At 33.8% G+C, this 16913-nt stretch overlaps 1 long non-coding RNA gene across 1 annotated transcript in view; it reads right to left on the bottom strand.

The window, feature by feature from the left end:
* LOC105481693 (uncharacterized) overlaps positions 1-16913 on the bottom strand; it is a 722106-nt gene that overhangs the window by 301216 nt on the left and 403977 nt on the right. The window contains exons 13-14 of the long non-coding RNA XR_011614711.1: positions 381-523; positions 77-287 (exon numbers count right to left, since the gene is read on the bottom strand). This is a non-coding gene — a long non-coding RNA (uncharacterized lncRNA). The remainder of the gene's footprint in view (positions 1-76; positions 288-380; positions 524-16913) is intronic.

The following is a 16913-nucleotide window of genomic DNA, read 5'->3' on the forward strand; positions in this document are numbered from 1 at the left end:
AACCCAAAACTACAGAACCAGGACACGTGGAAAACACAAAGAAAATGGATCACATAGGATATGTGTCTTTACTTACTTAGAGAACTTTTCTTGCTGTCAAGAGCAGAGATTTCCTGATGTGGACTGCTCTATCAATGGCATCTTCTCTCTGCATTAATTCTGTTTCTGCTTCCAAACCTGAATGTCTCACTACAGCTCCAGTGTAAATTTCTTTCCTCTTTTGGCATGTTTATATAACTCCAGGTTAATTTCATAGTTTGTAAATAGACCATGTCTTCAACTTTATCCTATAGATTAAAGAAATATAAGTATTATAAACTTTATCTTTCTGGAAAAAAAAATGAACCATGCTTTGCTGACCACCAACAGGAGACAATTACCTTTTGAAAATGCATCCCATACATAACAATTCAACTGGAGATAGACAACTCCAGGCTGTGCTGACTCAAAGTTTTGACCACATCTTGGCCCTTGCTTGGTGTGACTGTAATTCTGTTTTCCTCAGCTCTGCAAAGCATGCATTCTTTTGCAACAACCCATAAAAGCAGAAAAATAGGAAAAGATAATTAAAGATTCAGATATTTAAACCCTATTTGGCAGTTTCAGAAAATTACATAAGATAAACAATAATCAATATACTTACTACTTAGGAAGATTTCATTTTCTTAGCCTAATTTTGAAAAGTATAACTCAATGTCTGCAGAGCTGATTTATGAAAGCACATCAACTGAAAAATCTCTTTTACCCATTCACAGGGAACTTCCTCATTAGAAGTTGCTATATCTTAAGTAATGTGCTGAATAAAACAATGCCCTATTTTGTCTTAGGAATATTTAACCTGGATACCATTACACTATTTTTGAGTCAGTTTTAACATCAACTTTCAGTTTTTTTTAAAAAAAATCTCCATTTGCTTAAATGACTGGAAGTAGGAAAATGAGTGAATCCAGAGAAATTTCTTGGTGTGAAAATTACCAAATATTGCATTTATTTTTATATGTTATTTATTACTATCATGTACTTTATCCCATCTACATATTTCTTTGGCCTGGAAAAGAGATCTCGTTATATAATACCAAACTCTCTTCCCCTTTAGAGAATACAACTGCAAGACTGAAATGGGATAACAATTTAGTTAGTCAAAATTTATTGCCTAGACCCTATATGTCCTATATGTATAATGTGGAATTTGATTATTTTGCTGAAGAAAATGAATCAGGGATTACAGACTAACGCATAAAAAGACTGAATAATAAACTATAATGTAAACAATGGATGTATATTAGAGTTAAATATAAATACACAGTATCAATAAATAGTACTGGTAAAGAAGGATCATTTGTTTTCAGGATAGACTTTCCCATGAGACGATGGGAATTTCCTCACAAGCAATTTTCCCCTGACTTTCTCCCAATAGTACTGAATGTATCACTGATTACATGCATTCATACATACACATGCAGACAAACACACAAACACAGACATAGACCTCTGCACATCATTATCACTCTCCTCCTCCTCTCTCATAATTTTTAATGGGAAAAAACTTTTTTCAATATACTAGATAAGTCTGAAATTTAAATCATTTGGGAGAGGATTTTAATAAATTCATGGTCATGGCAGTAGCAAAGATGAAATAAAATGATTTATTTAAAAATTCAGTCTTCAAATGAAGTCAGTCGATTTGTTAACAGACGGTTGTAGAATAGGATTGCACCCACAGTTTCAACAGGACGGATAAGGGTCTGAATGTGAATTTTACAGAAGAAAGTGAGCCTGAGGGAACTGAGGCATACAGAGTCTTATTTGATAGCATTTTCAGAGAGTAACATTTTTATCATATTTGTGGTCATAATTATCATGTTTGATAACATTTCAGAAGAGAAAAAAATGTACAATGCATCTGCACTTTTTGTGTTTTGCTTTGTTTTTACCACTTCTCATACTCACACCAATGTCCTACATAATGCTTTCTCTATATTGCCTCTATTCTCAATATTTTTATTTTATTCTCAATATGAATATTCACTTGTATTATCTCTATATTTTACATAAATATATATTATGCTAAAAATAAAAATAAATTTGAAAATCTAATAATGGATGTCATGCCTAGGTTTCCAAGGGATTATTAAAAAGCAAAGCTAAGCACAATGTGCTTTTAGCATATATTTTTATATTTACCATATTTCTTGACTTGTCTGTTAGTCATCCTTTCCTGCTTCTTTTTTTAAGACTGAAAGCACTGTGCGTGTGCGTGTGTGTGTGTGTGTGTAAGTAAAAAGCCTAGAAGAATTTAACAAATCAATATCTTAAACATGAATAATGATTGAAATGATTATTGAAATAACTTGAAGTTTTCATCTTCAATGAGGTGTGGTGAGAATTACTATAAATTGGAAAAATATGGGCACCAAGACTATTATGTGCTTTCCTCTATCTCCTGACCTAGAAAAAAAAAATCAACAGAGAAATGGCCTCAAACTAAACTACATTATCAGAGGAGAAAATTAGGGAAAAATCAATATAGCAAACTAAACCAAAATTAACACTCCCTGTAGCATTTTGATATGTTGCTAATGGTTTTGTGTCTCATTCTGTTGGGGTCCGCATGTTTCCTAAACAAAGGAATGAACACACAAGACAACACAAGACAAGACAAACATGGCGGCCGCCTCAAATGGCGTGCTCTGCTTTATTTTATACAGTCGTTTGTGGAATGTTGCCAAGTCACAAGACACATTGTTGTTTTTCTGACCTTTCCCTGACTTTCTGGATTTTCAAGATGTTTACACATAAACAAGTCCCCAACGCCCTGCTTCGTTTGCAAGAGCAGGACTTATCGGGAACGCCCTGCTTCGTTTGCGAGAGCAAGACTTATCCGGGACGCCCTGCTTCCTTTGCAAGAGCAGGACTTACCAGGAATGTCTCATTTGCGAGCACATAGTCCTCTACACATTCACATCCTATATCCCTACATGTCCACCATCTTTCTTTCTACCTCTTGGTATAAAACAACATAAGTAAGTTATTTTGGTATACAAAGTCTACTATTGACAACAGATTCAATGCATCTCACCTCTACAGGTGAATATAACAGGTAAATTATTTTGGCATAATTTATCTAAGCCCTTTCCATGTTATATGTTAAAACCAGAGTAACTTTGGATTACTGTTAAAAGATATAAAATCTATGTGACAAAGGCGTTGCCCTCTGAGAATAAAAGCAGATAATAACAAACATAAAATTAAACATTGGAGACAGAGGTAGCTTTTACCATTTACGATAAAAAAAGAAGTTACACATAGTAAAATCCTGAAACAGCAGTTAATATGTAAGTGTATAGGCAGACAAACATGATTCAATTCATAAAATAAATGCCTGGAATTTCTAGTCACATTCTTTCTGGTAGAAATGTGATCATCATTATCTCTATGTCAAAGAAAAATGACAATGATATTGATAGTGAACTTAACAGGTTTCAAGTAAATTAATTAATACACTTTAAGAAATGGTTTTGGGATCTTCTAAGAGTGACTATTAAAGAAAACAATGTTGACGTTGATACATAGCTTGGGAAGAAAGACAAATTCTGAATCTACATTTTTATAAAGTATCCAGATGAAAGTGAAAACTAAATAAAGTATTACCATTACATCAACAAGTCATAAAATACATAAAATATTATCATATTTGAACAGATCTAGATTAAATGAGTTATTTCACTTTTTAATCTACTATGATGGCACAATACTTAAATCAGTGGTTTCCAAAGTACAGTCTCTAGCCTACAATCATCAGTATCTTGCAGGCACTTGTTAGAAATACTGGTTCTTAGACCCACCCAGACCTAATGAATCAGAAACGGTAGGGTGGGGCCCAGCAATCTGTGTTTTAACAAACCCTCCAGGTGATTCTGAGCCACCATAATTTGCACCATTTATTTAGATAAAACTACAAAGGAAGGTCAATTATTATTTTCAAATTGTAAAAGAGTACTACAAAACGTAGAAGCACATTACAGAAGAAACTAATTTTGTGTACATATTTTTCCAAGAGTTAAAATAAGGATAAAGAATAACTGTGTTAAATAATAAACTGGCTTAATTTCAGAGTATTTTACAATATTCATAAAACACTTTTCCATACATTACTTATTTCATTGTCCTGGTAACACCTCCAGATTACTTGCCAAACATATCTTTATAAGCATATTCATTTCCTAGAGGTACTGAACTATACAAAATGCTGAATATCAGCAAAATAATTTACATGGATTAGCGATAAAATGACCCTACATGAAAGAAAAAAAAGTGACAAAACATGAAAAAATGCTTTAACAGGTATTGCTGTATTTAAAGAAAATAAGGGTCTGGACATAACTGTTGCTTTTTTTCTCTCTTTTTTCTTTTTCTAATCTTCAATATTTCTAGTCACTGTTGCCTTTCTTCTTCACTTTTTTTTTTATTTTCTAGGTCTGCAATTACACTCAGAGACATCGGCCAGGGTATAATTTTTCAACAATGGGAAAAATTATTATAACCGTATTACTAATCTTACATGACCTACATCCTTCATAAGGAGAAATCTGAATGAAACTTTAATGCTTATGAATACTTTTAGCTCCATGGCCTATTTGTTATCCCTAGGAGGTGGGTATTTAATCTGTCAAACATTTGTATAACACCAAAAGCAGTATGACCTTTGACCTGGGTCACTAAAATTGCACCCCATTCCAGTGACTTTTTGATTTCACCCAGCAGGTCTCATACATTTGTACTGTGCCTTATGGAGCGTTCAAGCAGAGTATGATCTTTGACTTCTGACCACCTGTGTCCCATACTTTTTGTGCGAAAGAAATAAATGACAGGCTTGGAGATTAAGTCTAGCACTCCTTTTTTTTGTTCAGGTGTATTGCCAGCTGAGCTGAATGACCCATGAGTGCCTTAATTTATAATAATTTTTTTTTTTTACTGTTATAACTTGTAGCAATGCATGTGTTACTGACAAATTATCTTAACATTCTGTGTCACAAATGGTTCTATTCTTTGGTAAGTAGCTATATCAATCCAATAGAAAAGTATAACACAGTGCATGCACACATGCATACACATCCTTAATTACGGCATGTGTTTTCCATATTAATGTCATCGTCATTGTTCTTAAATCCAGGATCTGTGACATTTTGGAATGCTTTCCATGCGTGTACAAGTGGGTTGTTTTACCTATTACTATTCCAGACCTATCCTGAGAATCACATTTGGAGATTCCATCGTGAGCCACTCTCATTTTAGCAGTTCTGAAAATTTCTATGAGAACCAACAAAAAAAGAACCTCGCTAACAAAGCATAAAATCTAAATTTTCTCTTCATTTGTCAATCACTTTAATTCATTCATTCAAGAGATAATTATTGAACATCTACTATGTATCAAGAGTTACACCAAGCACTGTGGAAAATACAAACGGGAGTTTCTTTTTTCCAAGAACCTGATAAAGGAGTTAAGACAGATGCACAAATAACTATAGCATAGGATCAGACTGCGTAAGTTTCAAACAAGAGATGCAAGCGATAGTTGGCTTGACTAAGAGACAGGAGGAAAGGCTTCATGGAAGAGGTGGCATTGATCCTAGGACTTGAATGATATAAAATATCAAGAAATATGTATAAAGGAAAAGAAAATAATTTCAGTGGGAATGAACAGCACAGATTGTTAAAGGAGCGGGGGGAACTAGTCTTGTTTAGCAAAATAGTCCATACTGAATACATAAAAGACAGGAGAAGAAAAGAAGTGAGACAACTAGAAAAATATAGAGGGAGCTGGATTAAGGAGGATATTAAATTTCATGCTAAGGATTTTTAACTTTATAACAATAAGGAGTTAAGAGTCATCAGATTTTTAAATCAAGGAAATAAATTTTGATCAGAGATTTTAAAATAAGATTGTATCAGTAGACGATATCACCATTATTGGAGTCACGTGAGGCTGATTCCTATTTCCAAGTCGTAAACATATTAGTGATATGAAGAAGCATGTTTATCATTCTTCTTGTGTCTAAATTTCCTCACCTGAAAAAGTCAGGTTGCTTTTGTATCAGAGTTGCTTTGAGAATTTATTTAGGTAATATTAATATACGTAAAGCATCTGTAAACTAAAGAGCTTCTGCACAGCAAAAGAAACTACCATCAGAGTGAACAGGCAACCTACAGAATGGGAGAACATTTTTGCAATCTACTCATCTGACAAAGGGCTAATATCCAGAACCTACAAAGAACTCAAATTTACAAGAAAAAAACAAACAACCCCATCAAAAAGTGGGCAAAGGATATGAACAGACATTTCTCAAAAGAAGACATGCATACAGCCAACAGACACATGAAAAAATGCTCAGCATCACTGGCCATCAGAGAAATGCAAATCAAAACCACAATGAGATACCATCTCACACCAGTTAGAATGGCAATCATTAAAGAGTCAGGAAACAACAGGTGCTGGAGAGGATGTGGAGAAATAGGAACACTTTTACACTGTTGGTGGGATTGTAAACTAGTTCAACCATTATGGAAAACAGTATGGCGATTCCTCAAGGATCTAGAACTAGAAGTACCATATGACCCAGCCATCCCATTACTGGGGATATACCCAAAGGATTATAAATCATGCTGCTATAAAGACACATGCACACGTATGTTTATTGCAGCACTATTCACAATAGCAAAGACTTGGAATCAACCCAAGTGTCCATCAGTGACAGACTGGATTAAGAAAATGTGGCACATATACACCATGGAATACTATGCAGCCATAAAAAAAGATGAGTTTGTGTTCTTTGTAGGGACATAGATGCAGCTGGAAACCATCATTCTCAGCAAACTATTGCAAGAACAGAAAACCAAACACCGCATGTTCTCACTCATAGGTGGGAACAGAACAATGAGATCACTTGGACTCTGGAAGGGGAACATCACACACCGGGGCCTATCATGGGGAGGGGGAAGTGGGGAGGGATTGCAATGGGAGTTATACCTGATGTAAATGACGAGTTGATGGGTGCTGATGAGTCGATGGGTGCAGCACACCAACATGGCACAAGTATACATATGTAACAAACCTGCACGTTATGCACATGTACCCTAGAACTTAAAGTATAATAATAATAAAAATGAAAATAAAAAGCATCTGGGCTATAATGGCTGAACAAAAATCTTGCATTTCTCTATTTTTCTCCAAGTGTTTAAATGAATGGAGAATTGGAAACTGGAAGTAGGAAAATAAAAATGTAAATGTAAACCAGGGTGGCTTACATTACAGCATATTAAGATTTTATTTTAATAGCAGTTTCTATAAAATACAATAGGTCTTCAACATAGATGTGTACACATGTTTATGGCATATAGATACAGTAGAATAATACTTAGCTGATCTAATTTACACTACTTAATTTCAGTATCATGGATGAAAACATTTCAAGTTATAGGTCAAACTTCATATTTCAGTTCACACCTTAACCATGTAGATAACATGCTCCAATATTTGGTTGCACAAGTCAAATGAGTCATTTCAGTATGAACTCAGCTTTAAGTCTCTTAATTTACATAAGACAGAAGCCTCTTGTACTTTAGCAGAATTCTAAACAGTATTTTCATCTTCTAAAAACCTATTCCTCCTCATATATACATAAAAATATGTAAAACAGTAGTTTATATAACTTTTACTTGTATATATGAAATAGTATAACCAGTAAAATTGTTAACAGAATATCACAACACAATTCTCAATTAAAATATGAATAGTTTGAAATGTGTACATAACTTTTTTTTGACTTCACAATTCAAGGAATGCATATAAAACTCAAAATGGGTCACTGTGGAAGACTAAGTGTCTCCTGTCAGGGTATTGGATTCAGCATTCCACTTGTGGCATCTCCCCACCCCCCCAAAAAAAAATCCTCTTTATTAATAGCACTTGTTTTTCGAACATTAAGTCATTAATAAGCAATGTGACTTTAGATTCTACCTATTTGCCTGTGCGTGAAGAGGCTACAAACTCTCAGTCAGAAGATGTCATCTGGAAGTTGTTATGGTAGAGACTAGAGGTGTTGGGAAAAAAACAAATGTAAATAAATACAATAATGAAATCCAAAACACTCATGAATATTTAGCTATGTTCTGGACATTGCCAAATCTGACTCCCAAATTTGGTCTTCTCAAATGTTCTCCAACCCCTAACCCTCTCCACAATGCCTGCATCTTCTCTTGTGAATGTCCCAGATTGTAAAATGAAGCTGATGAGGACCAAAGACTAGCAGACTGACTGACAAAAGACAACGGAACAAGGGGTGATGAGGGCACCAAAGAGCTGAGGAACTCTGCAAACAGTTGATGCCCTTCCAGTCTGGAGAAAGATGACCTTGCCTGGAACCTCAAAGTAATGGCTCTCACATTCTATAAACAGATTCTTTACATGTGCCTATGAAATAGCATAACCAGTCAAATCAATTGTTAACAGAATATTATAATACATCTCCACCTCCCTCTCTATCCTTCATACATTTTTTTGCTTCTCCTTTTGTAATGGTTGATGGATGGAAATTGCTACAAGTGCCACTAAACTTGACTCAGCAGAACCTAGGCTAAGTTGGAACAAAATTTTATTTACAATCATGATATAGTCCTGATCTCTTAACTTACACACTGGCAATGATTTTCAATGTCACAGATACACAGATCAGTGTCCATGCATGTCCTCATGCTGCAGATGCTCAAGAATACTTGCTGAGTCTCTGCCTACCTTAAAAAAAAACTTATTTATTTATAGACATAGAGTTTTTAGTTTGGGGATTATTCCTATAAATGTGGCAATTCTTGTACTCACATTCAGTGAAGATGGAATGAATTTGTTGCATAAGAAAATAGTATATTGTGCTTATGTTTTTAACTATCAACCTACCCTTACAAATTTGCAACCACAGTTCTTTTACTTTAAGAAAACAAGTCATGCATTAACCTTCACCAGGGAAAATTTATACAGAAGAAATTCTGCATCTAAATATGTTCTAGAAATATGGCAATCTAAATAATTATGTAAATATACCACCATATCTTACTGAAAATAGATGGAAAAAGGAAGACGGTGAATGGGTGAGTGGGTGGGAAAGGGGCATATTCAGTCTTTAATTTATTTCATTTTACATTTTCACCTCCTTACCTTTCCTACCTTTTCTTTCCTTCTTTCCCTTTTCTAATGACTGAGGAAGGGCAAATTGCTGCAAGTGTCACTACTTAAATTGGAGGAAACTAGACCAAGTTGGAACAAAATTTTCTTTACATCATGATACAGTCCTCATTACTTGGCACTGGCAATGATTTCTAGTGACACACACACACACACATATATATATGTATATATATACACATATATACAGGTATATATGTATATATAAATACATATATATATAAACACACACACACACACACAAATATATACACACACACACACACACACACACACCAGTGTCCTAAATAACACTGCAAAAATGGGAAGGTTTGTTTCGCTTTCACAGAAACAACAATTTTACTCCTTGTTTAAGGAATGAAAATTTCCAAATTTGAGAATCACTGGCTTAGTTAATTAATAAAGAAATCTTAAGTTAAAGCTGTGTCCAGTTCCCTGCTCAGTCACTTCCCAGCTGTGTGATTACAGGTTAAACTCCTTGAATCTCAGTTCCTTCAACTGTAAAGTAGCTAGGGTTGTAGTGAAAATTTCATGCATCAATGCAAAGTGCTTACCATGTGATTCTTGATAAATGGTACCTATTCTTATTAATACCTCCATACCATTTAACTGCAACCACTCACTGCCTTTGGTAAGAATATTGTTATGACACAAATAAAAGCTGGAAACAAATGAGTTTTTTTATAGACTCTAAGGATTAGCTTTAAAAATGATAGAAGCAAATGACGGTGACCTCCAATGTACTCATAAAGATTTTTAACTTGCCAAAATAAATTTTTATTAAATTTCATCGATATTGTCAATAGTTGTATAATAAAATTTTTCAAAAGGGCAGAAAACAATAGAGAGGACCAACAACAGCATGGAAAGTAACCAAAGTGTATAAGAAAAATAAGGGGGCTGGATGCGGTGGCTCACACCTGTAATCCCAGAATTTTGGGAGGCTGAGGTGGGTGGATTGCTGGAAGTCAGGAGTTTGAGACCAGCCTGACCCACATGGCGAAACTCCATCTACACTGAAAATACAAAAATTAGCTGGATGTGGTGGTGCATACCTGTAGTCCCAGCTACTCAGGAAGCTGAGGCAGGAGAATTGCTTGAGCCCAGGAGTCAAAGGTTGCAGTGAACCAAGATCACCCACTGCTCTACAGCCTGGGTAACAAAGCAAGACTCCACCTCAAAAAAAAAAAAAAAAAAAAAAAAAAAAAAAAAAAAAAAAAAAAAAAGAAAGAAAGAAAGAAAAAAGAAAGAAAGAAAGAAAGAAGAAAGAAAGAAAGAAAAGAAAACTAAGGAACCACAATAGGAAAGTGTGTGACTGTCTGAGAATTTCTGCTTGCTATGTCCTAACAAAGGATAGACCGAGAATCAACTAAAATAAGAAAAGAAAGATTAAAAATTAAAACAGATTACTGAAATCTTTAAATTCTCAAATATTAGATTGGACAGTATGAGATTGCTATGAGTTGCTTCTATGTGATTTAAATAATGAATGAAGAATGCAATAATTATAAAAATGCTTTACTTAGAATATACACCAAATTTTACCATATTGAGAGAGAAAAATAAGTAAACTCTGTTAAATTATCCTGTATATAAAGAATAATTTAATAGGACAGTTTTTTCTGCTTCTACTATTTTTAGCTTACAAATAAGAAATAGAGAATTTTTAATATTTATTATTGATTATGGTGGGTATTATACTAACAGCTTATAAGTTTTACCTCATTCCATCATGACCCTTTTTTGGGACATGATAACCCAGTGAGTTGAGGGCTATTATTTCCCTATTCTACATGTAGGAAAATAGGATGAAGTATCTTAATAACTTAAGTATCTTAATTGAAGTCACTAGTTTATTTAGTGGAGCCATCTGAATATGAACCTGAACCATCAGGCTCCAGAGCCCAAACTATATTCTTTAAATATAGAAAGGGAGAAAAAAAATGAAGCAACTACTAAATATCATTTAAAAACACAAAGGATATGGTAAATTTGGTGTGATAATCTTGTATTTTTATTATCTCATTTATTTAACTTACAAACAAAAATGAAATTTTATTATTTAAAATGATTATTGACATGATTAAATTGACACCACAGTTGTTAAAGGTAAAAAATATATATATCACGAAAACATTAGTACAAAATTGTTAGGAGCATCAACCCTAACTTACAATGCAAATCTTTCCTAGTCCCACTTTTAAATATGCATAAAAGTAACAATATTTAGTCCACATAAAGGCAAGTAGTGTAACTCATTACTAAATATCAGAAATAATTCCATTTCTTAATAGCGAAAAAAGATAATTGTTTGTACAATAAAAAGTAATTTCCATTCACACTTTAAATTATGTTTTCTTTTATATATTTTTCAACCTACACTAAGCTCATCTCAAAATTCTTATTGTCATTGAAGATTTTATGAGAAGCCAGGAAGTCTACATAATGGGAAGGAAAGATGAATTTGATTCACCTTTCTGATTGATTCTAATTTTTTATTTTAATATTAGCCAGTGAAATACCCCAATCCTAGAAAAATAACAACAGTGTTTTCTATTTAAGGGAAAAGTCAGAGAAATTGAGGTTGGAAGGGCCCATGCAAGAAAATAGAGATAATTGCAATTTAGCATTACAAATTAATTTCCTTGGATTCTGATATAATACATCACTCTTGAGGTCTTAGTTTATGGTATAGTATGGTACTTTAAAAAAAAAAAAACATATTTTACCTGTGTCAGAACTTTTAGAGCTGACAGTCATACCCTGCACTATTATAATTTCATTAAGCTGGTAAGTGTCAACTTATGAGGTCTTCTGGGGAATAATTCTAATATATACTTTCCACAGAGGATACCTTGTTATCAATAAGTGCTATGCTTCCAATAATTAATTATATCCAGCCTTATTTTGACATATTTTATAATTAGTCAGTGTATGTCTATATTTTATATTGATACCATTTATTATATATTTGGCTAAAATATTACTGCCATAATTATAAAATAGAATTTTTTAATTGCACATTTTTTGCTCGCTGAAGCAAAAACCAAAAATTTTTGCAAAATACGTTAAAAATATGTATTTCTGCATTAAGAGAAACATTTTAGCAATAATTTTTTACCATCTTATTTGCAATAATAGTACATACCAAATAAATGTCTATGCACTGTTTTCAATTATAAAGAAGTACTTAATGCTTCTGTTGCATAAAGCACAGTTCTAGATAAGGTAGAGAGTACTTTAGAAAATGACACAGTCTGGTGTGGGAGATAGGGCATGATAAAAAGTAGTCATTGTCACACCAGAGGTAGGATAAATCACTAGGAAGAAAGAAATTAAATCCAGGTGGGCTCAGGAAAGGCTTCTGAGTGGAGATGGTGTTTAAACCAATCTTTGAAGGATGGAAGTTCTCTTTTGAGTCACATTCTTAGATACATTTATATTATATATCGATAAAACATTCTTCTAATCTGTATTAGTTAATATATTTGAGTTATTCTTTCAGCATCCCTCACTCTGCACAGTTTAGTCACTCAACATAGTTTCATTTTATGAAGTAAACTATACATTGGAATTTATTTTTTATAAAATACAGCTATACAATGTGCTTGTGTTTTAAGCTTAATTACAAGAGTCACACAGATTTCAAAAATTAAAAACTTTACTAAATTAAAAAGTTACTGTAAGCTAAAGACAATTTCTTATTGAAGAAAGAAAAATGTTTTTGTATAAATTTAGTGTAGCCTAAGTGTACAGTGTTTTGAAAGTCTACAGTAGTGCACAGTAATGTCCTAGGTCTTCACCACTCGCCAGTCACTAACAGACTCACCCAGATAAACTGCCAGTCCTGCAAGCTCCATTTGTAGCTCAGTGCACATATACAGGTGTACCAGTTTTTAATCTATTATACCTATTTTTACTATATCTTGTCTATGTTTAGTACCCAAATACTTGCCACTGTGTTACAATCACTTACAGGATTCAGCACAGTAACAGGTACCACAGGTTTCCAGTCTAGGAGTAACAGGCTATATATACCTTATAGCCTAGATATGCGGTAGGCCATACCAACCAGGTTAGTGTAAGTACATTCTGTGATGTTCACACAACAACAAAATCGCCTGATGGTGCATTTCGCAGAACTTATTCCCTTGGTTAAACAACACTGTATATGCTTTTAAATGAGTAGTGAAGATCATAGCACTGTGCCTACTACCATAAAAGAGGTCCTCAATTATTAACTATCAAATTAATTTAAAAATTACATAATTGCATATTTGATTCGCTTCTTCTTGGAGCCATTTTATCCATACAGCTTGTCATCATGTGCCACATACATAAAAACAGTAAAGGACTTGGGCGAAGGCTCTGCCTTGTCTTCGACAGCTATCCATCTGTAGTAAATATCTGCATCTCTTTGCCGCTGAACTTCCACATAATTTGGTTAACGTGTGAGTGTGACCTTTTATCTGCATCTGCTTTAAACTGTGCTTACCACTGAAGGTCTGGAAGATACTACAAACTTAATAAATGCTTGCCTCATTTTTCATATTAAAAAAACTATACGGATATCTATAGTAAAGGACTACGATGAGGATAAAATGGGATAATACATGCAAAAATTTTTAAAAATTCTACACTGTATGTCTTGTGTGTTACATACACACAGTTTCACATGTGTGGCTAGAGTTTTTCCCTTCCCTTCTTCCTCCAAACTTTTTAAAAATAGTAGCATCCTGTTTTTCTTTTTAACAGGAAACCTCTGACTAAGAAGCAACATGTAGTTTTAGAAGTAAAATACTGTTGAACCAACTATCATTCCCAAGACCCCCCACTATAAACATGTTAGCAGCGGTGATAAGCATTGTTTCAGCAAACTTGGACTTTTAAAATGTAGACAAATTAGTTTACTCTTTGATATTTGGTTTTTAAAGAGTCTTGTTCAATAGGAAACTAGCTGCTAGACAGATTGAGTTCCTCCTTAGAAAGCAGATAAGATTCATCATGGACACAACTGCTTAATGCAAGACTTACTGAAAAACAAAAATGATGTTTCCCCCCAGTTGAAGACTTTCATTCTTTAAAAGCTGATTAAGTTTTAGAACCAGCTGTGTAAGAACTGCCAAGTCAGTGTTGAAAGGTGATTCTGCATGCAAGTATTCCAATTCATGTCAGACCTTAAAAACACAAAACCATCTTAAGCATTTGATGGAATCCATCAAATGACCATTACCACAACCACACATACAAAGGATGGACAAATTAAAGCAGCAACATAAAAAGAGACACATGATGTGACTCAAAAATAAGGAAAATAAGACAGGCATGGTGCTTCACGCCTGCAATCCCAGCACTGTGGGAGGCGGAGTTGGACGGATCACCTGAGGTCAGGAGTTCGAGACCAGCCTGCCCAACATGGTGAAACCCCATCTCGACTAAAAATAAAAAAATTACAGGCGGTACATGCCTGTAATCCCAGCTACTCGGGAGTCTGAGGCAGGAGAATCGCTTGAACCTAGGAGGTGGAGACTATGGTTAGCTGAGATCGTGCCATTGCACTCCAGTCTGGGTGACAAAGTGAGACTCTGTCTCAAAAAAAAAAAAAAAAGAGGAAAGTGAAGACATTGTTATTATAGCAAATAAAGTAAAAGCAAGTAAGACCATCCATAATGGGAGCTAAATGGACAGAATAACTAACACCTGAGGCTGAGGAGCAGAAGCAGAGTAACCCAAAAGAATGAACATCACAGTTAATAAGAGGAGACAATGTGTCCAAAAGGGAGTGAGGTTCAGCTCCCTTCCTAGGAGGAGAAGCGTTGCCAGGAAGGACATTCTAGAGAATAGAGATTGAAGACCATAAACTTTTGAGAAACTGAAGATGTACTGAAAAAGGTAGATGAGCAAACCCCAAAACACCAACCACAGTGGCTGTTGTTTAGGTCAAAACATCTGATTAGAATTTCTGTGAGTTTGCCGTATGACCTCCCTATTACAAATGCAGTGGTCAGTTCTCCATTCCTCCTCTTATGTGACTCCTCAGTCATGTTTGATGTTATTATTCATTCCCTTCTTAAAACAGCTTTGACTCTGAAACATCATTCTCTCGGTATTCTGGTCTACCTGTCTCACTGGTCTCTCCTTTAAAGCTTCCTTTTCTGTCATTTTCTATCCCCTTAACCTCACTTTCATGGGAATTTAATAAATACAATTGCTTTGGTCAGTATTTATACTAACAATAAAAGAACAGATAAGGACTTACCAGATAACTTAGATGTTTTTCTAAGTAATATCTGAATGTCATTATAGTACCATAGTATGTTTCACAAATTCAAAAGAAATTTGAAGAGAGAAAAGCTGTATGAGAATTTATTCATTATGAATTACGTGCTAGTTTATGTATGTCAGATTCAAAATATCCACACAGGAACAGTCAGCATTATATTCAGCTCTACATTGTAATTTATACAAAGCATACCATCATCATCAGTCAACAAATTAATGTTGTCAACCTTACTCTTTTGTTTTTATAATTGTTTTTTCATTTTTTAGTTATGTCAGTGCTATAAGCATAACAATTTACTTAACTTTATGTTTATCTATATAAGGTGATGTTCGTATTTTATAACAATCTTTCTATTGTGTTTCTCATATTTGAAAAGTATTGTGTAGAAAAAGCAGGAAAACCATTATTTGAATTAGTTACTTAATGATATAAGAATGTATAATTCCTATAGGGGATAATGATATAAAAATTGATTACTCCTTTACAACATATGAACTCTGCTAAATAAGTCAATAATTTTGACCTTAATAATAATTTTAGTATTATAATTTTGAATCAAGTTTTCAATAGTCTGCATCATGTAAAAAGTTTCTATTGATTAATATTTTCTGAGCCACAGAAATAAAAATGTCAAAAATTTATAAAGAGAAAAAAAATCCTTTTTAATTTTGTAATCAGTTGTTATAAAATTACTGCCAGCAGTAGCTTTGTTAAGTCTATACAACACAAGGGTAGTAGCCATTTGATTGGAAATGATTGATTACCTAATACTTCAGGCATTTTAATAAATGGTTAAGATAGATTGAATTTTCTAATAAGACAACTTAATTGACTTTGTAAATATAATCTGAGGTTGACAGCCGGTGACAAACTCAGAAACTTTGTCAATAGAACTGTCATGACCACACTATTATAGTGACATTAAGAAAAAGGTCTTATCTGTGGAATTTCCATTTTCTTATTTGAAACTTAAGACTAGTTTCTTGAATTTTTCTCATTGATGGCTTTTTTGCTCTCTGTACTATCAGGTCTGTGATAGTGTTTGTTTAAATGTCTGGCTCATCCTCTGGAGTCTGTATTGTTCAACACAGTAGATTTCCTTGAATCTTATCTAACATCTAACATAATGCCTTACACATGTTAGGCACTCAAGAAATATTTTTTTAATTTTAATGAATTTTAGCTATGTTTAATATATACATATATTTACATTTATATTTTTTCCATACCTTGTGCAAAGGATGGCAAAGGAGAAAATAAGTCATTTATATAAGATGCAAAGTTGGTTGTCAGGGGTTGTCCTGCAAATTTATTTGCACCTTCCAATCCAGATAAACCGAAAGGATTCGACTGAGGCTAGCTTACCAGGCCGTTACAATTGGTCCACACATTGTT

The sequence above is a fragment of the Macaca nemestrina genome, chromosome 16 (assembly GCF_043159975.1).
Source record: "Macaca nemestrina isolate mMacNem1 chromosome 16, mMacNem.hap1, whole genome shotgun sequence".
NCBI classification, from domain to species: Eukaryota; Metazoa; Chordata; class Mammalia; order Primates; family Cercopithecidae; genus Macaca; species Macaca nemestrina.